The 27,327-nt window shown below is 42.2% G+C and overlaps 1 pseudogene; it reads left to right on the top strand.

Moving 5' to 3' along the window:
* Positions 1-23,870: 23,870 nt before the first annotated feature.
* Positions 23,871-26,412, top strand: LOC123483177 (annotated as a pseudogene).
* Positions 26,413-27,327: the final 915 nt, after the last annotated feature.

A 27,327-nucleotide genomic window follows, 5' to 3' on the forward strand; every position in this document is an offset into this window, starting at 1 on the left:
TCCCTGGGGTCGCTGGCGTGTCGACTTTCCCTGGTTGCACACAGGGCAGGCCTCAACATAGACCTGCACGTCCTTCTTGATGGACGGCCACCAAAACCGCCGTCGGAGGAACTCCAGTGTGCGAGCACTGCCAGGATGGCATGTCAAGGGCGACTCATGACCCCACTGCAAGACGCGGGCCCGAACCGAGAGAGGAACGTACAGGCGACCGGCAGGACCACCGCCTGGATCGGGCTCATGGGCAAGAGCTTCTCGTCCCTCTTTCTAGTTCCCACTGAAGAGGTGCGACGATCCTAGACCTCGGAATAATCGATGCCAAGGGCTTCTCTTGTACCTCGGGAGAATAGACTCGAGACAGAGCATCCGGCTTGACGTTCTTGGTGCCAGGTCGGTAAGTCAGGAGGAACTGGAATCGATTAAAGAAAAGGGACCATCGTGCTTGCCGAGGGTTCATCCGCTTAGCCTGTTGGAGATATTCCAGGTTCTTGTGGTCTGTGAGAACCTGGAAAGGGTGCTGAGCCCCCTCAAGCCAATGGCGCCACTCTTCCAAGGCCAGTTTTACCGCAAGCAACTCTAGATCCCCCACGTGGTAGTTGCGCTCGGCCTCAGACAGGCGGGCCGAGACATGAAGGCACAAGGGTGTAATCTCCCATCCGCACCCCTCTGTGACAGACGGCTCCCACCCCCACCTCTGAGGCGTCCACCTCCACCACGAAAGGTCTCTCTGGGTCAGGGGTCACCAGAATCGGAGCAGAAGTGAAGCGGCGCTTGAGATCCTCGAAGGCCCCTGCTGCTTCTCGGACCCCAGTGAATCTTGGTCCCTCCTCCCTTGGTAAGCGTCGTCAAGGGGGCTACCACCGAGCTGAAATTCTTGATGAACTTCCGATAGAAGTTAGAAAAGCCAATGAACCGTTGAACCTCCTTGACCGTGGCAGGTGTGGGGCCAATCGTGGACCGCCTTGACCTTCTTGGGATCCATCTCTAGGTGCCCGGGAGTGACAATAAACCCGAGAAACTGAGTCTGAGAAACATGAAATTCACACTTCTCAGGCTTAACGTAGAGGTGATTGTCAAGGAGCCTCTGGAGAACCCGGCTAACATGCCCTCATGTTCCTTCAGTGACCTCGAGAAGATGAGGATATGCGTCCAGGTACACGAAGACGAACAGATTAAGCATATCCCGGAGAACATCATTAATCAGGGCTTGGAATACTGCGGGGCATTGGTGAGCCCGAACGGCATCACCCGGATATTCATAGTGTCCCGTGGGCGTAGTTGAACGCCGTCTTCCATTCGTCTCTGGCCGGATCCGCACGAGATGGTAAGCATTGCGGAGATCCAGCTTAGTAAAAATGGAAGCCCCTTGAAGCAGCTCAAAAGCAGTGGCCATGAGAGGAAGAGGGTACTCGATTCGAACCGTGATCTTGTTGAGTCCCCGGTAATCAATACAAGGCCTCAGACCCCCGTCTTTCTTTTCAACAAAAGAAGCCCGCCCCAGCAGGGGAAGTAGAGGCATAGATGAGGCCGGCTGCCAAGGACTCCTTAATGTAGGTGTCCATAGCTGCGTGCTCGGGGAGGACAAGGAAAAGATCCGACCTCTAGGAGGGCAGCACCCAGGGAGTAGATCAATGGCACAGTCATAAGTGCGATGAGGCGGTAAGGCAGTAGCCCGGGCCTTGCTGAACACTGCCTTGAACCGATGGTAAACACTGGGGACACGGGAGACGTCAACAGACTCTTGAAACTGGGTACTAGGGGCTGAGGAACTCTGAAGCATGCAGGTGAGTTGGCAAGTGGGACCCCAGCTAAGAATGGTGCCAGTAGGCCAGTCGATCTGGGGATTATGTCTGCATAGCCAAGGGTGACCCAGGATAATAGGATACTCGGGAGAGTCAATGAGATAGAAGGTCTCCTCCTGCTGGTGTTGAGAGATGGTAAGTCGCAGGGATTGAGTCGCCTCAGTAACTTTTCCTGGTTCCAGAGGTCTGCCATCTAAGGCTGTAACTGCCTGGGGTTGAGGAAGTAGTTGGGTAGGGATCTTAAGTTCCTTAGCCAAGGTTACATCCATAAAATCACCTGCGGCACCGGAATCGATCATAGCCTGGACCCGATGCTGGTGGCCCTCCCAGGACAGAGTGGCTGGAATAGCTAGGGACCGCGTTAGCAGGAGGAGCTCTAATTTTCCCCATCACAACCCTCCTGTAGCTGGGCGGGGACAGGCGTTTCCCGAAGCTCGGGGCAAGTGGAGCGGAAGTGGCCGGCAACCCCGCAGTAGAGGCACCGACGCTCCCTCATGCGACGTTCCCTTTCGTTGGAAGAAAGCCTGGAACGGCCTAACTGCATGCTCTCCGGGGAATCCTGGGGCAGTTCAGGAGCCGGGGCAGCTCTGAATGACGGAGTCCAAACAGGAGAAACAGAGCTGCTCAGAGGAACTTGGGACTGAGACACCTGACGGCGAGCCGTTCTCTGCTCTCTTAGACGATTGTCCAGGCGGATGGCCAAGGCTATGAGGGACTCGAGATCTTCAGCTGGTTCACGGGTGGCTAACTCATCTTGAAGGGGCTCAGATAACCCTCCCTGAAAGCAGACCCTCAGCGCTTCATCATTCCATCCGCTCCTTTGCTGCTATGGTTCGGAACTCAATGGCAAAATCTGCCGTGCTTCGGGGCCCTGACGGAGAGACAGTAGGCGCCTGGAAGCCTCCCGCCCACTGACAGGATGATCGAACACCCGCTTGAACTCTTCTACAAATGCAGCGAGGGGAGTCACAACAGGCCTCCTGGGACTGCCACACCGCAGAGGCCCAGGCGAGCGCCTTGTCTGAAAGAAGGGTAATGAGGTAGGCAATCTTGGAACGGTCTGTGGGAAAACTTGAGGGTTGGAGCTCGAAGGTGAGGGAGCATTGGGTGAGAAAACCCTGGCAAGAGCTTGGATCCCCAGAAAAGGGCTTGGGAGGTGGTAGTCGGGGCTCCGCCAACCGAGAAGGCCTGTCGTCACTGGGAGGTGACCGGGGGGAAGGGGGAGGACCAAGGAGGCGTTCAAAAAAGCTGGTGAAGGGAACTCATCATTTCGGCCAGGAGTTGAGAATGTCTAGCCATCAGCTCCTCTTGTCGGCTGAGAACGGCTTCATGGCGCTGGAAAGAAGCCTCATGTCGACTGATCACCGCCAACAGGTCCTGGGAACTGAGTGTTTCTGGGTCCATGATGGTCTTGGTTATTCTGTCACAAGCCGGGCTAGAACTCCGGTCTCAAATGTGTAGAGCTGGGGGTACTACCCCTTAGCCACAGAGGAGATGTTGTAGGACCCAAATGAAACACCCAAGGCAATACTCCAGGCAAGTAGATTTAATGTTCCAAAACAGGAGGCAAAACAAAACAACTCCACGAGGGGAGAAAAACAAACTAAAGATAACTTCGAATAACTTACTAGGACTGACACGGTGGGACAAAGCAGGAGACACATAGACAGGACGCAATAACCAAGTGAGAAACAAGGGGAAAACACACAGCTAAAATACTCAAGGGGAAACAAGGCACAGGTGACATAGATAAGCTAATTAGGACACATGAGGAAAAACTAAGGCAAAGGGGAACACAGCTGACCTCTAGAGGCCAGGAGACAAACAGGGGAAGCAGGAAGCTGACACACACATACACTGGACACACACACACAAACACACTTGGGACACACATACACAAACACACTTGGGACACACATACACACATGAACACACACACACAAACACACACACTGGACACACAAACACACACTGGACAAACACACTCACACACTGGACACACACACACACTGAACACACACACACACACACATACACTGGACACACACACACTGGACACACACTGGACACACACACACACACACTGGACACACACACACACACACTGGACACACACACACTGAACACACACACACTGGACACACACACACACTGGACAAACACACACACACCCACACTGGATACACACACACACTGGACACACACACACAAATACACTTGATACACACACACACACTGGACAAACACACACACACTGGACACACACACACACACTGGACACATTTCCATGTTTTGGATTTTGATGAAAGGAAATCCCATATAGCCTACTGGACAGGACTTTGCTATGGCATCTTCTGTTTGGGTGTCTCAGGTCAGGTCTGAGCCATGATTAAGTATTTCTTTAGGGTATCTGTACTTGACTTGACTATTTATATTTTTGACTACTTTTACTTTTACTTCACTATATTCCTAAAGAAAATGATGTACTTTTTACTCCATACATTTTCCCTGACACCCAAAAGTACTCGTTACATTGTGAATGCTTAGCAGGACAGAAAATGGTCCAATTCACACACTTATCAAGAGAACATCCCTACTGCCTCTGATCTGGCAGACTCACTAAACACAAATGCTTTGTTTGTAAATTGTCTGAGTGTTGGAGTGTGCCTCTGGCTGAACGTACATTTTAAAAACAAGAAAATCGTCTTGTTTGCTTTATGTAAGGAATTTGAAATGATTTATACTTGTACTTTTACTTTTGATACTTAAGTATATTTAGAACCAAATACTTTTAGACTTTTACTCAAGTAGTATTTTACTGGGTGACTTTCACTTTTAGTTGAGTCATTTTCTATTAAGATATCTCTACTTTTACTCAAGTATGACAATTGGGTACTTTTTCCACCACTGGAGTTAACATCATCATGGACGGCAGAAAAGGACTGGAGACGGACATCGGAGCTGGAAAACAACGTGATTAAAAAGGAGGAATATACAGTGATTAAAGGAAAGGACATTTATTCAACTGTGAAGACAAACCTTTTAATTAAATCTGCTAAATGAGCGAATTTAGGAGGAAACGTCAGTGAGTGAAGTGAATGAAGATCACGTGACTGAGGAAAATATTGCTGTGGCTGAGGACAATATTGAAGTGAGTGACAATCAGGAGCTTATTGAGAAACAAAAAATTATTGGAATTGTTGGAAACATTGGACAGTTTGATAAAAGTATTGAACAGTGGAGCTCATATACAGAACGGTTTGAATATTTTGTTCTTGTAAATTACATGGATGAGGACAACATTGTACCTACATGTTTTAGTGTAATGGGGCCAAAGACATTTAATTTACTAGGCAGCCTGCTACAGCCAGACAGAACAGGTAATAAGACGTATGGGGATATTGTGGAGATACTTAAAGGACATTTTTCACCAGAACCACTAGTTAATGCTGAAAGGTTCAGGTTCCACAGGAGACATCAGGAAGAAGGAGAATCAGTAACAATGTTTGCTGCTGCATTAAATAAACTACCAGAACACTGAGTTTAATGCTGTTCTAAATGACATCATTAGAGACAGACTAGTATGTGGGCTACGGAGTGAAGCTACACAAAAGAGACTGTTGACTGAAAGTCATCTGACCTTGGCAAAGGACATTGAAATCAGTGTGTCCATGGAACTAGCTGCTAAAGAGGCTCACCAGTTGAGTTCATCAGGAACTTAGTGGGTTCATCTAACAATCCTAATCACCAGCTGATACGTTGTAATCTAATACACAGGGTAAACCTTCCACCTAGAAAACATAATTTAATAGAAATCACAACCGCTCCTCTGAGTGATCTATGTAATCAAGGTGCCTTGGACTCCTTTAATCATATGTACTGGGAGTGATCAGGGGCATGTTTTGGAAAGAGGTATCCTCATACCTTGTTCCCCCAAACTGTTATTACTGAATGATAATTCACCACTGTCATTACAGCAAAGACGTATAATGTTGTCAGGTTGGACAGCAGCTAAAAAGATGTTGGAACTAAGATGGCAACCACCACACCTCATTGGATCAGCACTTTTATAGATATCATTTATTTAGAACTATCCACTTGTTATGATGAGTTTCTCAGGTATCAAAGAATCAAGGATGCAAGGATATACTTAGACACTCTGTGGAGATTTCATACCAAGTATTTATTGAATCACGAGCTCGTGGGTTCATCTAACCAGCGGACGTGGCTTTGCCCTTCGTCAGTTGAACTACTTTACAACGGAAACCCTCTACCTTATATACCCTTCTGTTACCATCTTCCTGACATACATCTGGCAAGTCTCCATGGGCACTCCCTGTCTTTGGTGTTCATCACTCTTTACCCCAAGTCAGTATCCTGTCCATCCATCATGCTATCCTAAACATCAGTAATCTCCTTTGACATAATAGAATGTAGACTTCATGGCCCCAAACCACTCATCTCTTAACTCTTTCCCTGTCCTCACAATCCTATGACATGACATCATTACAATCAATTGTTTTATTTTTTTTATTTTGTGGTAAGTGACATGACTTAACCCCAACAACGAACATATAACTTCATATAAAATACAATATTCTCTACTCAGTATCACATATATCTCTGCCTAGATCCTAAACTATGCTAGATAACTGAGAATTGATCCCTTCCACCTTTCATACCTGAATCCAACCTGATTCTCCATTTATCTAATCAACAAAGGTATAAATTCTCAGTCATCTATCTTATGCGATATCAAACCTCTCAAACCTCTATAAACTCAGTCTGAGGAAAAGATAAACAGATAATTAACTACTATATATTCATGCTAATAATCTATGTAGTCAAAACCTTATTTTATATATAAGGAAAAATCCCACAGACATCCTCCCTTTTAAAATGACCCCTTTTTATATACTTCATTTTCAAATATACCCATTTCTTATTCATGCTACCAAGAAAACATACATCAACGAAATTGTGACCATCATGACATCATCCCCACAAATACAAAGATCCATGACACTTTGTAAATTACATGGATTTTATAATCTGAACACGTGAATATAAAAATAACAAAAACATCCGTCTTCGTCATCCACGCTCTGTCAGAGGAACCCCAAGTTTCTCCCTGGTCACAAGGGGCTCTATCTGATCCACTGAGATAGTCATCTGTCCACATCTTCTTCCTGTAACCCTTAATTCCATGGCATACAATTCCACCTTAACATTCCTTGTCCTCAATCAACATTATTAATGGACTCTACTCATATGATGATGTAGAATAAGAATAATTAGTCCTCTCCCTCCTTGTATTACCATTAACTAATACATCTCTAGCTGTAATATCTGCCATGTTAGTAATCGTTTGTACAGATCTTAAAATCAATCCCCGAAAAATGTGAAAACAACCCCCCATAACTATGGCTGTAATGATTACTATGGCCACTATAGGACCTAGAATACTTGCCATCCATGTTCCTATGGAATTACCACTAAAACAACCTTTAAAAAACTTCAACAGCATTCAAATTACCATATCCTCCTCATCTTAATATAATAGCCTCCAATTCTATGTGATTATCAATTACACATTCTAATGATTAACATCTCAGACCCAATTGCTTAACAACCCATGATTGTTAAAATATACAATGTTCAACTCCACCTTTGTCCTCCTAATATTCCTAATATAACATACACATTATAACACTCTATTATCACTCCCTGTTACATCATCACATCCCTAGACTATTCCTGCTTTAATAATTCAACCAAATTCACATCATATGAAAATATCATAACCCCATGATAATAACCAATTAATTACTTTCCTATCAACATAGATATTTACCACTCTAAACATCCATATCAATATCACCCCATACTTCAAATCTATATCATTACTAATATGTTAATACTTTAACCCAATTAATCAACATATTCATGATTTCATTCACAATCCTCACCTTAACTTCCATGTTTCAAACAGTATGAGTCAACAATGTCTATTCAATAAATCATATAAATGTATCCTAAGACATTACCTTAATGTATCACTTTTTAAACCCATAATATCTATATAAAACATTTCTATACTTATACATATTAATAATTCACTTAAATCACTCATTAATCTTATAAATTATAACCAACCAAATTACTTAACTCAACCAAATTTAAAATGACAATTCTTATTCACTTTATCCTTATCACTGAAAATGAAAACTCTCAACTTAATCACCCATTACAACTTTCAGAATGTATACTTATATTAACATACATTATAAACATTCATAATTCAATTATGACTTTCCTCATCCTGAAAATAAATACAGATCATTATCTCAATGCATTCTCAATACTATCACTTTAGCAGTGTATATACCTACTATCATCTCCAGATCGTCAGTTTCCTCGTAGCCATCTGTAGCATCGGTTGACCTGATACCTGTTCAATCTCCCCTCTATCCATACCTCCGTTGGTGTAGACTGGGTGATGATGCATGAACCTTCTTCCTTCACTAGTTCTATGATCATGCAGAGTCCTTCTCCATTTATCACCATCTCTCTGTGGAGTGTATCCTTCTATCAGCGTACCAATAGTCTCTGCTGCAAAAACACACAGACAAAACAAAACAATGCTCCGCCGAAGCGGTGCCACCTTCCTCCTCTGCGTTAGAAAAGTCCTACAATGGTCCATATAGATCTAGGAATCTCTCTCTCTTACTTGGCCCTCCATCAAGGTAGCCATCAACCCCTATTACTAACCTTCCCACTTGGGTGTTGTCCATCAATGACTTCCTTAATCCTTTACCACCACATAGTCTCCAAGTCGCAGAAAATGTCCAGATTCTCCTGGTAGGTCTGGCAGACAAACCTTCACCTTTTCTAAAGAAAGTCTGCATAACATTGTTAGTAGAGACACAGCATGCTACTTCATCCTGTCTTCTTATCAGTCCTGATAAGCCTTTTATATTAGGAAGTAGACATTCTCAGTTTGTTACCTGTATAAAAGACACCTGTCCACAGAAGCAATCAATCAATCAATCAGATTCCAAACTCTCCACCATGGCCAAGACCAAAGAGCTCTCCAAGGATGTCAGGGACAAGATTGTAGACCTACACAAGGCTGGAATGGGCTACAAGACCATCGCCAAGCAGCTTGATGAGAAGGTGACAACAGTTGGTGCGATTATTCGAAATGGAAGAAATACAAAAGAACTGTCAATCACAAAATCAGCAGGGGATCAAATACTTTTTTCCCTCACTGTATGTGTGTATGTATGTGTGTATATATGTATATATATATATGTGTGTATATGTATGTGTATGTGTATATATATATATATGTGTATATGTATGTGTATGTGTATTATCTCCCGAGTGGCGCAGTGGTCTACTAGAGATCCTGGTTCAAATCCAGGCTCTGTCGTAGCCGGCCGCGACCGGGAGACCCATGGGGCGGCGCACAATTTGCCCAGCGTCGTCCAGGGTAGGGGAGGGAATGGCCGGCAGGGATGTAGCTCAGTTGGTAGAACATGGCGTTTGCAACGCCAGGGTTGTGGGTTCGATTCCCACGGGGGGCCAGTATGGAGGAAAAAAATAAAATAATGTATGCACTCACTCACTCTGGATAAGAGCGTCTGCTAAATGACGTAAATGTAAATATGTGTGTGTGTATATATATAAAACATGGGGGACTGGAAGTGATGCAGACAATTACATTGATGGAAGTTACAATCTTTCTGCAATATTAAGCTGATCTACCCCCTTAAAAAAAAAACAAATAAATAAAATAATAATATTAATTACCTGAAAATTGTATGTCATCCAGTCTTAAAATGTCTGCAAAAACCAAATATTGAAATACTGTTAAATATTTAAAAAACCATTGTTATCCATTGAGTGAATTGTTATCCATTGAGAGAGGGATATAGAATAGTATACTAACGTGCTGGGTAATTTATTTATACAACTGTGATGTAACTGAACATCCACTAGGTGGAGCCAGTGGTCCACTCTTGATTAGACACTTCACATAAAATAGAAATTTGTTTGGTAAAAACAGTAGGATAAATACATATGTAGGTAGATATATATATATATATATAATATTATACTAACATTCTAGATACACACACACACACACACACACACACACACACACACACACACACAAACCACTGGATCCACAGCAACTCAAAAGCTTTTTCTGGGAGTGTGAGTGAGGAAGGATCTTTGGGTTCTCTGCCTCTCCTAGCAGCCTGTCATTCATCACTCAAGCTGTTTGCTAACTCTGCTTCATGCGTTGCCAAAATAAGTAGCTCTGTTTGTGCTCAGACAATCCTACATTTCACACATACACACACGCACACCATTCACCTGCACTGCACAGGCCCCAGAAGCACTGAGAATACTGGGCCTCAATTGGCTCTCAGTCACTGCAGCAAATAGCTATCGCCATAATTAAAGGTTTTTAATACGAGTAGCTGTTTTCCCCTGATGTGTCTTTGTCAAACTGTGGAAGTTTATTTAGTGGTGAAAGTCATTCTCAATCATTTTAACGTTCAACTGTCTCGGTAATTAGCAGGTTCAATGCAGCGAAGGGGTATTTTGGAACCCTCCATTATATGGTGTGCAAGGACTGAACACTCGTTGGTGCAACACAGAATGTACCGAGATAGAAGGAGAGATTGTGGGTGTCTTTATGCCAACAAAGTGTGATTCCAGAGTTTCTACAGTGTTAAGTAGCCTTAGTTATGTTATTTTAAGGACCTATCTTGTGCCTCCTCGCCACAGCGCTACCGTGTCCTCAAGCAACTCAGCGAGAAGAAGCTGAAGGGTTTTTAAAGTGGACAACTTAAACGAAAACCATTCTCTTTTTTCATGAGTGTTCCAGAAGACAGACCTTCATTGCCAGGACAAATAGTGATGTTGTTTCCAAACCAAACTTCAAGGTCTTTAAGTGAGTGTGTGTGTGTGTGGGGGGGGGGTCGGTCACATATTAACAGAGCTCTCTGCCTAGGCTTCCTCACGGCACTGTGACAACCATTATTTACAAAGTAATCCTTATTTTGAATATTTTTGAAATAGACCAAATTTCTTTTGGGCTGATAATATAAGACTTATAACTCTGAGAGAGCATCCAAGGGCTAGAATGATGTATATAGAATGTATGACAAACAATAATTTTTAAATATAATTCTAAAATCTTCAGAATTCTGAGATTTTTGTCCATAATACAGAATTCAAGCCAACATTCCAATCTCATTATGACTCAACAATTAAGCTAGGCTACAACCATAGAATTTGGAATTAGAACTTGGCTACAACAAGTTCCAAACCAAAGAAAACAACCAGCATATCCATTCACCACACCATAACTACTCAAGTGTATATCTTTTTAAATCTTCATAAGTGGACAGACATCGCGGAGGAGAGGTGAGTTAGAACATAATAATGTGTAAAAGTGTTTGACTTCTAAGGAAATCAGTGAAGGTAGGCCTACTTATTACCATTTAATAAATTATACCAGTTAGCCTGAAGGTAACTGAAGTTGGAAAACTGGCATGGCCAGACAGTTTTAAGAAAATGACATGGAAAAGATTCACACAAAATAAAAATAAATAAGGAATACATGTTTCTCCATACATATTGATGCAGAGAGAAGTCATTGAGATGGAGAAAGAGATGACTGAAAGTGAGGAGATGGAGAAAGGCAACAAGATGAGGGGGGAACGAGAGATAGAAAGACAAAGAGAAATGGAGGGGCTGCTGAGAATGAGAAAGGAGATTGAGACTTGTAACAAGGTAGACCACTACCGGTGGAAGCTGCAGAGAGAGGTGTTGGAGGAAGTCAACAAGGTGAGGGTGGAACCAGAGCAAGAAAGAGAAAGGCTAATTGAAGAGTTGCTGAGACAGATAAGGGAGACTGAGGCTTCTATTGAGGTAAACTGCTACCAATGGAAGCTGGAGAGAGAGTTGTTTGAGAAACAGAGAGAAAGTGCAGTGTCAGACAGAAAAAATATGGAGCTCAAGATGGCAAAGCTGAAGGTGCAGAACATACTGCACTTGGCCAAGATAGGGAAGTTGACCGTGGAGAACACGAGGCTGTCAGCTGAGAATGAAAGGGTGAGAGAGGTGTCGGACAAACAGAGAGAAAGCGCAGCGACCGACAAACAAACAATGGTGGACAAGATATCAAAGGTGAAGATGTCCTTGGCCAAGTTATGGAAGGTGACAGTGGAGAACAAGAAGAGACTGTTAGCTGAGAATGAAAGGGTGGGGAAGGAGAGGGTGAGAGAGAGGAATGGATGGAACCTCATAAGAAATGGTTTGGAGACAGCTTTGGCCAAAGCAGACCAGGAGAGGAATCAGACCCTAGTAGCCTGGAAGGAGGACAGGGGGAGATGGGCCAAGGCCAAGGCTGGCCTACGAAGCCTCTTGGATCAACGGGGGAAAGATGGATGAAGGAGAAGGAGGAGATTAAGAGGAGGAGCACGCAGGCAGCAGAGGAGTGGAAAATTGAGCTGAGAGAGAAGGAGAGAGCGATAGAGGCTCTGGAAAGAGAAAAGATGAGGATTCTGTGCCTGAATGGACAAGAGAAGAAGGGATGGGAGATGGAAAAGAGAGAGATGGAGAAGGAGAACTGGAAGATTACAGAGGAGCGGGAGAGAAAGAGTAGTGAAATTGAGAAAATGCAAAGGGACAAAGAGAGATGGGCAATAGAGAAGAGGGATGTGGTGGAGAGGATGAAGGAGGCGTACATAAAGCTGTACCAGATGCAGACTGTCCTGAGGTTCAGAGAGCAAGAGCAGGCACAGGTACAGTACTCCATTTAACCAGTCACAGTTCAGGGAGGTCATAAGTCACCTCCTAATGGTTATACTATCAGATTCAACAGATGAAGTTGACTGCATGCTAGAGAAGGAGTAATAATCATATTTCAGATCACTGACCAACATGTATGGACTTTCTCTTTCAGATGGAAACTAAACGCGCCCAGAGAGTCAGGGCAAAGCAGGAGAAAAAGGAGAGGAAAGAAAGAGACTTGTTGGAGAAGAACAAAGTAAAAGAACTGCTCAGAGCTAGAAAAGCAGAGAGTAAGGAAGAAGTGAGGAAGAATAAGGAGAGGGTGAAAGCCCACCTGGACGAGGTGGCAAGGAACTATAACGAAAAGAAACAGAGGGAGAAAGAAAGAGAAAAGCTGTTGAAAAAGGCATATGGCAAAGAAAATCACATGGTGTACATCCCAGACCTCATACTGAAGAAGATGTAAGAACACAACGCATATGGAAGAGTAAATATTATCAGCTAGCATTGGTCAAAAGTTCATTTCTATCTTCTTTCATTTAGTGGAATACTTCATCAATAAAATAATATGAGCATTTATTTGTCAGCATTCATTCCCATATGGAAGAAAGAACACACAAAATATGAGAAAAGTATAAGATGTGGAGAGGGCACGACAAAGCCTATTCGAGAGCATCCTGACTGAGATGAGAAATTCAATGAAATAATAGAATTATGAAATTGTTGTGTTGAATCAATGAATCAATGAATCAAATTGTGTTTACATATGTTTAAGACTCACACTTACCTCAGCCTGTTTCTTCCACTTCATGATCTGGGTATCATTGCCGACCCTCAACCTGTTAACATGTCCTCTAGTGGCATCAGAACATAGGCAGATGGCCATGGAGTTCAGAGTGAAGAATATCTTCTCACAGCATCCTCCCCTCCACAGCTCCATCTCCAGGCATGTTGGTACAAACTTCATTTTATTTTGCCTGCTGGTGAACAAGGCCATTGACAGCACCATCCATGTCCCTCTGTCAAGGAGGTCCTGCTTCTTACGTTGAAAGTCGTCTCTGAAAAGAGGAGACATTAGAAGGTTTCTTCTCTTAGTTTTGTCTTTTGTCTCGGACAAGGCTTACATGTCAGAGTTGTACTTACTTTACTAATTGACTTGTAGAAACGGTACAACTATATACAACATGTCAATTGTGAAATGATTGATATTGGACATCTAGTGTGAACATGATATTGGGTTAATCCTCACATTGTGGTGATTTCTCTACCTTTGATGAGGTCTACTTTGAGGTTTCTGGCCTGGGGAAGGGTTGCCATCTAACAGGTGGTCATCAAAGGTGCCTTCTCCTCTGCCCACGCCAGAGTCTCACTCCAGGAAAAGGTCTGAAAGACCTCTGTCTCCACCGGTTGGGACAAGGGACCATCTATTTCCAGCACTAACTCCTTTTCTCTGAAAGTACATAGAAATCACACAAACCTATGATCCTACATTGTAGATGTATGGTATGGCATATCAACTGAATTAAATAAAAAAATAATAATAATAAAAAAATAAAAAAATGTGTAAAGTGGTTATCCCACTGGCTATAGGGTGAATGCACCAATTTGTAGTCACTCTGGATAAGAGCGTCTGCTAAATGACGTAAATGTGCCCTTGAGCAAGGCACTTAACCCTAATTGCTCCTGTAAGTCGCTCTGGATAAGAGCGTCTGCTAAATGATGTAAATGTGCCCTTGAGCAAGGCACTTAACCCTAATTGCTCCTGTAAGTCGTTCTGGATAAGAGCGTCTGCTAAATGACTAAAATGTAAATGTAAATGTGTCCTCTTCACCTCGGGGACAGGGGACTTTGTTGGTCTTCCAGACAATCTCACCTTCTTCACCTTAGCTGGTGTAACAGCCAATCTCACCTTCTTCTCCTTAGCTGGTGTAACAGCCAATCTCACCTTCTTCTCCTTAGCTGGTGTAACAGCCAATCTCACCTTCTTCTCCTTAGCTGGTGTTCAAGCCAATGTCACCTTCTTCACCTTAGCTGGTGTAACAGCCAATCTCACCTTCTTCACCTTAGCTGGTGTTCAAGCCAATCTCACCTTCTTCACCTTAGCTGGTGTAACAGACAATCTCACCTTCTTCTCCTTAGCTGGTGTAACAGCCAATCTCACCTTCTTCACCTTAGCTGGTGTTCAAGCCAATCTCACCTTCTTCACCTTAGCTGGTGTTCCAGCCAATCTCACCTTCTTCTCCTTAGCTGGTGTAACATCCAATCTCACCTTCTTCTCCTTAGCTGGTGTAACAGCCAATCTCACCTTCTTCACCTTAGCTGGTGTAACAGACAATCTCACCTTCTTCTCCTTAGCTGGTGTAACAGCCAAGCTCACCTTCTTCACCTTAGCTGTGTGTGTGTGTGTGTGTGTGTGTGTGTGTGTGTGTGTGTGTGTGTGTGTGTGTGTGTGTGTGTGTCTATATAGTAAATGATATATATATATATATATATATATATATATATATATATATATATATATATATATATATATATATATATTATATGGTTATATATTGATCATTATATATTATATTTATATAAATGAAGGTAGTGTGTATATATATATAAAAATATAATGTGTAAAACTAGCAGTGTGAATTTACGGTTACTGAAAATAATATAAGTAATTAAGTGAATAATTTAACAAATGTAGTGAATATGTCTGTTTGTAAATGAAACCTAGGCTATACAATTATTGTAATATGTAAATAAACATATATTTTTATGATTTATCTTTCCTGGTTGTTATTTCTCAGTATCTCTAAACAGAAAATGTGCCAATCAATAAAGTTTTCTTTGGTTGATGCACCATCTGTAGATTGTGTGATTTGATTGGACAACGAGCATTTAAAGAAAGGCACGCAACTACAGAGGACAAACATTTTATGATTCATTATTTTTTGAAGTATTGACCTTGGGAGAATACCTTTTAGCGTTTTTTCAAAATTGTTATTACACGACAAGTTCAAGCCAATTTTGTCTGCATTTTCAAATGATATATACTTATGTCTTATGCCTTAATTGTAGTAGCTTATCTGTATTATGTGGCTGGCCACCCCTTTACTACTCGGAAGGCATGGTTTTGCAGATAAATGAGTAAACGTGAACTACACTCTTAAAAGAAAAGCTTCCTGTAGGATCCTTTAGGATAATATAAGGTAAAAAATATACCTTAAGATTAATTTCCAAGCCTATACTCTGCCATCAGCTCGTTGTTGAACCGTTGTAGACTTCAGGGGTTCTTTGAAGAACCCTTTTCAAAAGAGGGGTTCGGTTTGGAACCAGCAGCGCCCTCGTGAGTAAAGGGCGCTCCAGCGCAGAATTCAAATTGAGACCGTTGGTCAAAAGACAACTGGAAGCGGGAAGCGCGCGGATGGTTGGAGAGACGCGACCAATAAGAGATGACTTGCATCGGATTGACGTGAAAGGTGAGTGAACCTTAGCTATTCGCTAGCTAAGATAATAATTCATCAAACTACTATCAAAAACTAAAAAACAATACATCATGTAATGTACTCTTGGTTTTTCATTAGCTAGCCAAGCTACATAGCCTGTAATGTTAGCTGGTAATTGTTGTATAAATGTTGGTACGTTTTAGCTAACATTAGCTACAGTAGCTAGCTAGTTAAAGTTACTGTAACGTTAGCTAACTTTAGCTAGCTAGACTCAATATTGAGGAATTGTAGTCATTTAAACCCATGATATACTTTCTCACCATCTCCTTCCATCCTCCTCCCTTTAGTACCTGGCTTATCCTGCCCCTGTCCAGTTAAGTGGTGGAGAGTTTGGGAGCTGTGAGCTCTGATAGAGAAATGTATCAACCACCACGAACAGGTAAAACAGACACACACACACACACACACACACACACACACACACACACAGATGACCCAATGTAGATTATGTTCGACTTGACAAAAAGAAGAATACATAAAGCAGATCAGATTAGTTAGATGCATTTGATATTGAATACTCATGTTGTTTATGTTGTGTTTGTGTCTAATTGATGTCTTTCAGGTTGGTGTATTGGGGCGGATTGTTCTGTCCTCTGTATTTCAGACCAAAGCAAGACAATTTTTAAAGATCACTATGGATCTACTAACAGGTTAGCCTCTATAAAGTATTTGGATGTATTTGAAGTGGATAGTGTTCTGTGTTACTCCTTTGTCAATCCAATACTAACTGAATAGTGAATGAATGTATTTACAGTGAATCAATCAGTCAATACAGTTTGATTATAGTGTGTTCTGTGTAATTCCTTTGTCTTTTCCAACACTAACTGAATGGTGAATGAATGTATTTGCAGTAATCAATCAATCAATCAATCAATCAATACAGTGTTTGAACAAAATTCAACTCCAGTTGAAGAACTGGGACAAGCTACAAATCTCATTGTGGGGTAGGCCACATGTTATGAAGATGGTTAAAGCTCCTAAACGGAATTACGTCATCAGCATGTTCCACTGTCCATACCTGCCTACACCTTTAACACCATAGACAAAATGATTCATTTGGACTATTAAAAGGGCCAGGATGAACCAAGCTAGATTACAGGTAAAGACTTAGAAGGGAGGATTAAAGCTCCCCTAACATGTAATTATAGCAAGAAGCCTTTATAACTGCCCAGATAGGCTCTCTTTATTGAGAACTCTAATAGGCCAATTTGGGTTGACATGGAAGAAGAACTTAATGCCCCATTTGGAGCATCATATTATCTGAGTCAACACTTAAATGTGGGACTGCAGAATCCCATAATGTCCCATACTAAGAAATATGGCGTCAGATAAATAAGAGACAGACATCTTCACCTTTCCTGACAAGCTCTGCTTCTTTATGGAACAACCATAAATACAAATTAGGAGGAAAGGTGGTTGTCTGGAAAGAGTGGGACAGGTTTTGTTTTAGCCTCAACAATCACTTTTGCGCTATGTGTCAACTTTAATTTGAGTGTGGCTGTGGAAGACTGGTCCTTTGATGATGTCTGCAAGTGGCTGAGCACCAATGATCTCCATGATTCCATCCCATCATTTCAAGGTTCACAATCTTTCTGAAGAATGCCAACTCTCTTCAATTGTCCACTTTGCAACGAGCATACTGTCTTTGTGTCCAGACGACTCACACATATTGGCCTCTATCACCAGCATGAACCACATTTTCTAATTACCTGTGGAATTAATGGGTGTGGGAAAGCAAATAGATGTTTCAGGGCCTATCGGTCACACGTGTACCAAAACCACAGAGCTTTTAAGCCCCAACTTAGATGAGAATTGCCCTCATGATGAATTTGAGACTGGGACTGATCCCATTGAAGATGACATGAGCGATGTAGAGAGTCTGCCAGAGGCTGAATATGTTCAAGCCACAGAGATCAACACTGAGCAGCTAATTGAAGGTCTCAAAAACAATATATTTATTTTAGTTAGAACATCAGCGAAGAACACTGCATCCCAGCTACGGTACAGAATAGCATTGTTGAGGACCTCAGAACCATTTTTGATGCATTTATGACACACTACAGTGATCCCCTCAGGTTTCATCTTACAAATAAGCAAATAAATGTGGATGAAGATGGGACTTGCTTAACAACTCTGCAGTATTTGAGGAATGCATTAGATGCATAAGCTCTGAGTGGATGCTGGAGCATTACTGTGTGAAAGAATTGGGCATGGTCCGGCCAATTGAAGTACCACTGAGCAACAAAGAAGGTTATAAAACAAGGTGATTTCAATACAGCTACATGGTCCCCAGGGTATATGAATATAAAGAGACAGGAGACAAAACAATGGACCTGTAGATAGGAATAAGTTATAAGACCTCTATGATTCATTTCATTTGTCAGTTCTACCAGCTAATGTGAGATGTTTAGATGACAGAACATTTGAGGACACATACTGTAATTTAGCTGGCCATCTTTTCCCCTCCCTTTCTGGCTGCCCTCCCCTTCCCTTCTAAGTTCAAGTCTGTTTATTTGTCATATACATGGAGTTAACAGTGCAATGAAATGCTGACTAGCAGGTTAACCTCTTGACAACAACAATAGAACAAGTCAGTAGCTAAGTTAATATAAAGAGTAATACAATAGTAATAAACCCTGCATTCATAACTATCCTTAACATACCTGGGGTGTTTCTGGGATAGAGGGTTGATATAAAAGTCAATATAATCAGCAATACAGGAAGATTCTGAGACACAATCACTTACTATTGGTCAGCCGTAGGGAACCGCCAACGTCTCAGGAGATATGTATTTTAGGCAGTAAGTAAAACTGCCTAGGCCTTGGAGAATCTGCCCCAAAAAGATAGACCATCTGTTTATCTGTAATGTACTTATCCTCATATAGTTTACTCACTATCTCCTGGATTAATCTTTCTATTTTCCGGTTGTGTTGAGTGGGACAATGGAACATAGTGTTTACCATTATCCTATTGGCTATTGGCTTCAAGAAGATATTCACTTGATCCATTACAACAATCTGAGCCCCCTTATCTGCTGGTTTAATCACTATATTCTGATTGATGTTCAATGTTTCTAGAGCTTGATTTTTTGAAAAATGTATAAGGTTAAGCTGATATACAGGTCGGGTTCTGAATTGTGAAAAAGGAAGCCACATCCCAACGTATAACAGTCTGTATAGTTTCTGACACTGACTCCAACTGAGGTTCCCAATGTGAGGGGTTTGGAAATAGTATATGAGGAAAATCTGTTTCATAATAAAAATTATCTAACAACTTCAATCTTCTATGATAGAAGTGTAGATCCCTCCGGAGCTCCCTGCAGTCCACCTGTTTAGGACTTGGTATGAAAGTCAGTCCTCTTTCTAGAACCTCACTCTCGGCTTGGTTGAGCCCAATGGGACATTGCTGGTCAAGGCCTCAAATCGGTTGTGAAGTAGTATGGACATATTGATGGAACAAGGTCACTAAACTGGTGGTTGAGACAGGGTAGATCCAAGAGCAGGCCTCTGCTGTCATCTAGAGGGCGTTTCTCTGTACTGCTTGACACATGGAGACTCAGTGGAGGCACAGTGCAAAGTGCTCAAAGTAAGGCCCAAACAATTGTTTGTCAGGCTGGGATCTATAAAGCAGTATGTTCTTCAATTAGATGCCAACTAATATTAATAAAGGGACAATAGGTGGGGCAGGAGGAAGAATGGTTTTAGTTTTTAAAGCTTCAGATTGAGATTGTTGTTATTCTCCTGTATGTTTTTCTTCAGTGAGCCACTCTGGATTCTCCAAGGGGAATACTCCTCTATTCTCCACTAGAGAGTTGTAGCTCCATGCTTTTGCTGGGAATTGTCCACTGTTGGTATACATTTATTTGGTCCCCAAAATACCAAAACAAAAAGGTGTATTTGTCTAGTTTTAGCTGTCCCCAGTTAGCATCCATGTGGCTCATAAAAAGTTTATAAAAAAACGTACTCCTGACGTTTTCACCACAATAGGCTTCTTCAGACAATGGGACAAAAAGTAGCCAAACAAAGCCAAAGGAGAGTGATGAGCAGCAGCAGCATCATCAAACCAGCGAGGCCGCCGGCAAGCCCAACAGTGATGATGCTGCCGAGCTCCAGCTAGCTCCGTGTGCAGAGCCTACCCACCCTTCCACAAGCACCGCCAGTAATCACTTTATTATCAGGGTGAGGAGACGGCTGAGCTGAAACTGAAAGTACAGCATCCATTTGGAGATGACAGAGCAGAAAACACTATATGGAGAGAACTGAAAAATAAAGTAAGTATTTCTGAACAATAATCTGAACAATAATCTATTCTAAAGGACAGAGTAAGAGAATGAATACCTGGAATGAGATATAAGGTAGACTATTATACATGTTATTTAGATTGTCATTATGGAGACACCTATTTTACAACCCTTATTCCATAAAACATATTAACGTTGTAGAACTGATGCGCATCAAGAAATACTGCATTCTAATGTCGACTTTGCTTATGGAAAACCATATCATGCGAAGGTTTTTACACATGCTCAGTTCTTGGGTTTCGTTCTTGGGTTTTGTTATCAGCAAAACGTCTGGTGAAGATGGTGCAGGAGCTTTTCAATGATATGGTGTACTCCGGAGTGGCGCAGTGGTCTACGGTCTACTAGAGATCCTGTTTCAAATCCAGGCTCTGTCGTAGCCGGCCGCGACCGGGAGACCCATGGGGCGGCTCACAATTGGCCCAGCGCCGTCCAGGGTAGGGGAGGGAATGGCCGGCAGGGATGTAGCTCAGTTGGTAGAGCATGGCGTTTGCAACGCCAGGGCTGTGGGTTCGTTTCCCACGGGGGGCCAGTATTATTATTATTTATTTTTTTAAACATGTAATTATGCACTAACTGTAAATCGCTCTTGATAAGAGCATCTGCTAAATGACTAAAATGTAAATGTAATGGTTTGATGTTTATCTCAGGGTTTCTCAATCCTTTTGTTCTTGCCCACCATATACACACCTGATTCAACTAATCATCAAATATTTTAAGACAGTTTATTTGAGGACTGTTAACAATTATTATAGGCCTACAGTAAATCGTTTTTGGAGAGAAAAAAACAGCTAAATCTGTTAAATTATAAGTTTAGCTAAAATAATGTAAGAGATGTCTTGAAGAAGCACTATAAAAAAATGGAATCAAGATTTGGCACAATGTTTGGAGTTACTGCAATCACATGCAACTGACTGTTAGCGCCACCCTCTGGTTACTATTGGTATATAAAGGGGTGAGGCCATGACTGCAGTTGAAACTGAAAATAACAAAGTATCTGTACAGGGGCCATTTTGAGATGACAGAGCAGCTCATAGTTTAATCTCTAAACTGCAACGCAGTTTGAAAGTAAAGTGAGCATTTCAGGTTAATAATCTAGAATAAAGGGAACATTTGGAATTCACCAAACTAGTGTTGGAGTGCTGCTGGGCCATTCCTACCATGCAGAGCCTTTTCTGGCCCCAGGAAATATCACTTCTTATTTAGTGGAAAATGTGGATTCCAAAAGGCTTTAAATATAAAGTCAGGTGTCCTTTACATTAAACTGGAGGCGAAAGAAACACACACCTGTTTAGGAGAGGTGCTGGCTAACAGAGGAGAACACCTGTTTAGGAGAGGTGCTGGGTAACAGAGTAGAACACCTGTTTAGGAGAGGTGCTGGCTAACAGAGTAGAACACCTGTTTAGGAGAGGTGCTGGGTAGCAGAGTAGAACACCTGTTTAGGAGAGGTGCTGGCTAACAGAGTAGAACACCTGTTTAGGAGAGGTGCTGGCTAGCAGAGTAGAACACCTGTTTAGGAGAGGTGCTGGGTAACAGAGTAGAACACCTGTTTAGGAGAGGTGCTGGCTAACAGAGGAGAACACCTGTTTAGGAGAGGTGCTGGCTAGCAGAGTAGAACACCTGTTTAGGGAGAGGTGCTGGCTAACAGAGTAGAACACCTGTTTAGGAGAGGTGCTGGCTAACAGAGTAGAACACCTGTTCAGGAGAGGTGCTGGCTAACAGAGTAGAACACCTGTTTAGGAGAGGTGCTGGCTAGCAGAGTAGAACACCTGTTTAGGAGAGGTGCTGGCTAACAGAGTAGAACACCTGTTTAGGAGAGGTGCTGGCTAGCAGAGTAGAACACCTGTTTAGGAGAGGTGCTGGCTAACAGAGTAGAACACCTGTTTAGGAGAGGTGCTGGCTAACAGAGTAGAACACCTGTTCAGGAGAGGTGCTGGCTAATGAATAAAAGAGAACAATTGACATTCAATAATTAGTTGTCACTGTGTTAACCACAACTAACATGCTGCATCTCTGTTTAGGGGTCAGTGCTCTAAAATGAGTCTCTCTGGGGAGAAGAGGAGGGGGGCCCTGTCTCTAAAATGAGTCTCTCTGGGGATGGAGAGGAAGGGGGCCCTGCCTCTAAAATGAGTCTCTCTGGGGAGGGAGAGGAGGGGGGCCCTGCCTCTAAAATGAGTCTCTCTGGGGAGAGAGAGGCGGGGGTCCCTGCCTCTAAAATGAGTCTCTTTGGGGAACATGACACCAAAACTAAGAGGTGAGATGACAATTTTGTTTAAGAATTTATATTCCAAAACACTATATAGGAGAAAAGAAAATCACATTTGTGTTTTTTCATCAGAAATGATTACTAATGTGTACCTTCAATATAACTATTGTAGATTTGAGATGTGATTTAAAACCATTGTTTAGTTGGAAAGTAATGTTCGTATCCTGTATATTTGACTGTGATACGTGGTTGTCTCACCTAGCTATCTTAAGATGAATGCATTTACAGATGCCATATCTTAATTTGACCCAGTTTCTCACAGCAGGAACATAATCCTGCAGCAATAGCAAATGTGCATTTTTAGGTGGATTATAATTAAGGGATATTTTCTGTAGGGGTTCATAAATTTTTCATCAGGGAAAATCAAGTCTGACATTTGTAAGTGGAAATTACACACTTTAGACACCTTTATAAAGCCTTGTAGTGGTTTAATAATTTCTTTAAACATTAAAAGCAAATTTACCAACATTTCTGAAAATGGATATATAGCGTTTTGGAATGAAACTCTTGTTTCCCCATCTGAGCTCAGAGTAGATGAGAGATGTAATGTTTGTCTCTGTTGTGTTGAAGCCCAATCAAGCAGGAGAGACCAGCCTCCCCTGTACCCAGCTGTGTGTCCATGAAGACTGACACGTCTATGGTAACGTTTAGAGAGGGAGAATTTTCTTCTGAACAAAGGTAAGAAGAACTCATGGGTCATGGTCAGTGAGTTAAACAACACTGTCTCTAGTCAGTTCTCCACTCCCATTTTCCCATTTCTTTTAGTTGTTTTCATAATCCTTAGGCTAATTATTTTTTCCATTTTCATAGTCCTGAAACAATATTAAACAAACACAACATTCCCTCCCTGTGTTTGTGTGTGTGTGTGTGTGTGTGTGTGTGTGTGTGTGTGTGTGTGTGTGTGTGTGTGTGTGTGTGTGTGTGTGTGTTTGTGTGTGTGTGTGTGTGTGTGTGTCTATGTGTGCGAACTCCTTGGATGTTTTGTCCACAGAAACCAACAGGAGAGATCAGAGTCAGAGATGCTCCGTGGTCAGTCTTCCCAGAGTCATCAAACAGACCTGGCCTCCATATTCAGTGTATGTGGTCCTGTTATTTGTTTTTATTAACTTCAAGTAAAGTTGATCTGTCAATCATTAATTAATGTGTTAATGAGAAAGCATTTAGTCTCTTGCTTAACTTATTTACTTGATTTATTTCAGTTGCTTGAAGAGAATATTATGACATTTGTGAAGAACGAGCTGAAGAGGTTCAAGAGGATTCTTAGTCCAGAACTCCCAGAAGGCTTTGAGAGTCAGAAGCAGGATAAGGAAGTGGTGGACGCTGAAGATGAGAAGCAGGAGAACAGTGCCAGAGAGGGGGCTCTGAAGATCACACTGCACGTCCTGAGGAAAATGAACCAGAAGGAGCTTGCTGACACACTGGAGAAAAGTAAGAGCTGTCTGCCTCATGTTGAATGCTGTTTTATAACAAACATTTAAAAGCTGTAGCTAAAGTACAGATAAAGTAGCTGTGTAACTCAATGATATTGTAGCATCCTTAACACAACACCTAGTGACCTTGTCAAGTAGCAGCAGAATGTGATGTGTTGATTAATTTAGACAGAGAAGAGGAAAGACAGAGGAGAGAGAGAGAGAGAGAGAGAGAGAGAGAGAGAGAGAGAGAGAGAGAGAGAGAGAGAGAGAGAGAGAGAGAGAGAGAGAGAGAGAGAATTAATAATAACATCAATAATACCAATAATAATATAATCAGTCAATCCAGTCTGTAATGCATTATGAAAACATTTACACATTTATACAGTCAGTTAAGAATTAATTATTATCATGTAGCAGTCTTAACACAACACCTAGTGACCTCATCAAACTTTATAACACAGTCCCACAATACTGTAGGCATAAAAACAGACGTAATATTAATATCCTCTGTGTAATTTCTTCATTCAGATGAGCTTGCTGTGATTTGCCAACGTGAACTCAAATCTAATCTAAAGAAGAAGTTTCAATGTGTATTTGAGGGATCGCTAAACAAGGAAACCCAACACTTCTCAATAAGATCTACACAGAGCTCTACATCACAGAGGGTGGAACAGGAGAGGTCAATAATGAACATGAGCTGAGACAGATTGAGACAACAACCAGGAAACAAGCAAGACCAGAGACTGCAATCAAATGTAACGATGTCTTCAAACCCTTAACTGGACAAGACAAACTTATCAGAACTGTGCTGACAAAGGGAGTCGCTGGCATTGGAAAAACAGTCTCTGTGCAGAAGTTCATTCTGGACTGGGCTGAAGGAAAAGCAAATCAGGATGTCCAATTTGTATTTTCATTCCCTTTTCGGGAGCTGAATTTGATGAAAGGTGAAAAACACACTTTGATTGAACTTCTCAATCACTTCTCAATCGAAACCAAAGAATCAAGAATCTCCAACTACCACAAGTACAAAGTTCTGTTAATCTTTGATGGTCTGGATGAGTGCCGACTGCCCCTAGACTTCCAGAAGAACAAGATATGCTGTGACGTCACAAAGTCAACCTCAGTGGATGTTCTGCTGACAAATCTCATCAAGGGAAATCTGCTTCCCTCTGCTCTCCTCTGGATAACTACCCGACCTGCAGCAGCCAATCAGATCCCTTCAGGGTGTGTTGACCAGGTGACAGAGGTACGAGGGTTCAATGACCCACAGAAGGAGGAGTACTTCAGGAAGAGATTCAGTGATGAGGACCTGGCCAGCAGAATCATCTCACACATAAAGACATCAAGGAGCCTCCACATCATGATCCACATTCCAGTCTTCTGTTGGATTTCTGCAACAGTCCTTGAACACATGTTGAGTACAGACAAGACAGAAGAGATGCCAAAGACTCTGACTGAGATGTACACACACCTTGTGGAGTTTCATACCAAACAGAAGAATGAAAAGTATCTTGGGAAAGAAGAGACAGGTCCACACTGGAATAAAGAGAGCATTCTGTCACTGGGAAAACTGGCTTTTCAACAGCTTATGAATGGCAATCTGATTTTCTATGAAGAAGACCTGAATGAGGCTGGCATTGATGTCAATGAAGCCTCCGTGTACTCAGGATTGTGCACACAGCTCTTTAAAGAGGAATGTGGGCTGTACCAGGACAAGGTGTACTGCTTCGTGCATCTGAGCATTCAGGAGTTTCTGGCTGCTGTATATGTGTTCCTCTCATTCATCAACAACAATGACAATCTAATGGATGAACCTCAATCATTGTCCAAATACTTTTTTGTGCTGTTCAGAGACAAGCCTGAAGTTACTTTCTACAAGAGTGCTGTGGATAAAGCCTTACAAAGTGAGACAGGAAACCTTGACATTTTCCTCCGCTTCTTTCTGGGCCTCTCACTGGAGTCCAATCAGAAGCACTTACGAGGTCTACTGACAAAGACAAGAAGCAGCTCACAGAGCCATGAAAAAACAGTAAAGTACATCAAGGAGAAGATCAGGGAGAATCCCTCTCCAGAGAAGTGCATCAATCTGTTCCACTGTCTGAATGAACTGAATGACCATTCTCTAGTGGAGGAGATCCAAAGCTACCTGAGATCAGGAAGTCTCTCAGAAGCCAAACTGTCACCTGCACAGTTGTCAGCTCTGGTCTTTGTGTTGCTGACTTCAGAAAAGGAGCTGGATGTGTTTGACCTGAAGAAATACTCCAGATCAGAGGAAGGTCTTCTGAGGCTGCTGCCAATGGTCAAAGCCTCCAGAGCTGCTCTGTGAGTACATAAAATGACATATAAGTACTAATCATCAGGAAGAAATATTCAATTTAGAGAAATATATGTATTATAATATGTATATAATATATAGTATTACATTGAAAAACTTACTGAATCAGTGCATTGGTGTTCACATTAGTATAAGAATATGACCATACAATTCTAGGAGACGGAAGATGAATCTATATGTTGTTTAAAAGAATAAACCAAATGCATCTGCCATTGTCCTTCTACACTACTGGTGTTAAATTAACAGTGTGTTTGTGAAATCATGATGATCTCTTTGCAGGCTGTCATTCTGTGGACTCACAAAGGAAGGCTGTGCTTCTCTGGTCTCAGCTCTGAAGTCAAACCCTCACACCTGAGAGAGCTGGATCTGAGTAACAATGACCTGAAGGATTCAGGAGTGAAGCTGCTCTCTGCTGGACTGGGGAATCCCCACTGTAAACTGGAGACTCTGAGGTCAGTATTCCTGTTTCACTCAATTAACACATTGGACACACACACACTGGACACACACACTGGGCACACACACACACACACACACACACACACACACACACACACACACACACACACACACACACACACACACACACACACACACACACACACACACACACTGGACACACACACACACACACACACACGTTTTAATTTAGTAGTGTTTGGAAGTGTGTTGGGTCATTGTCCTGTTGAAAAACAAATGATAGTTCCACTAAGCCCAAACCAGATGGGATGGCGTATCACTGCAGAATGCTGTGGTAGCCATGTTCGCTAAGTGTGCCTTGAATTCTAAATAAATCACAGACAGTGTCACCAGCAAAGCACCCCACACCATAACACCTCCTCCTCCATGCTTTACGGTGGGAACTACACATGCCGAGATCATCCGTTCACCCACACCGCGTCTCAC

This window comes from Coregonus clupeaformis, unplaced genomic scaffold (genome assembly GCF_020615455.1).
Source record: "Coregonus clupeaformis isolate EN_2021a unplaced genomic scaffold, ASM2061545v1 scaf0040, whole genome shotgun sequence".
Classification (NCBI taxonomy): Eukaryota; Metazoa; Chordata; class Actinopteri; order Salmoniformes; family Salmonidae; genus Coregonus; species Coregonus clupeaformis.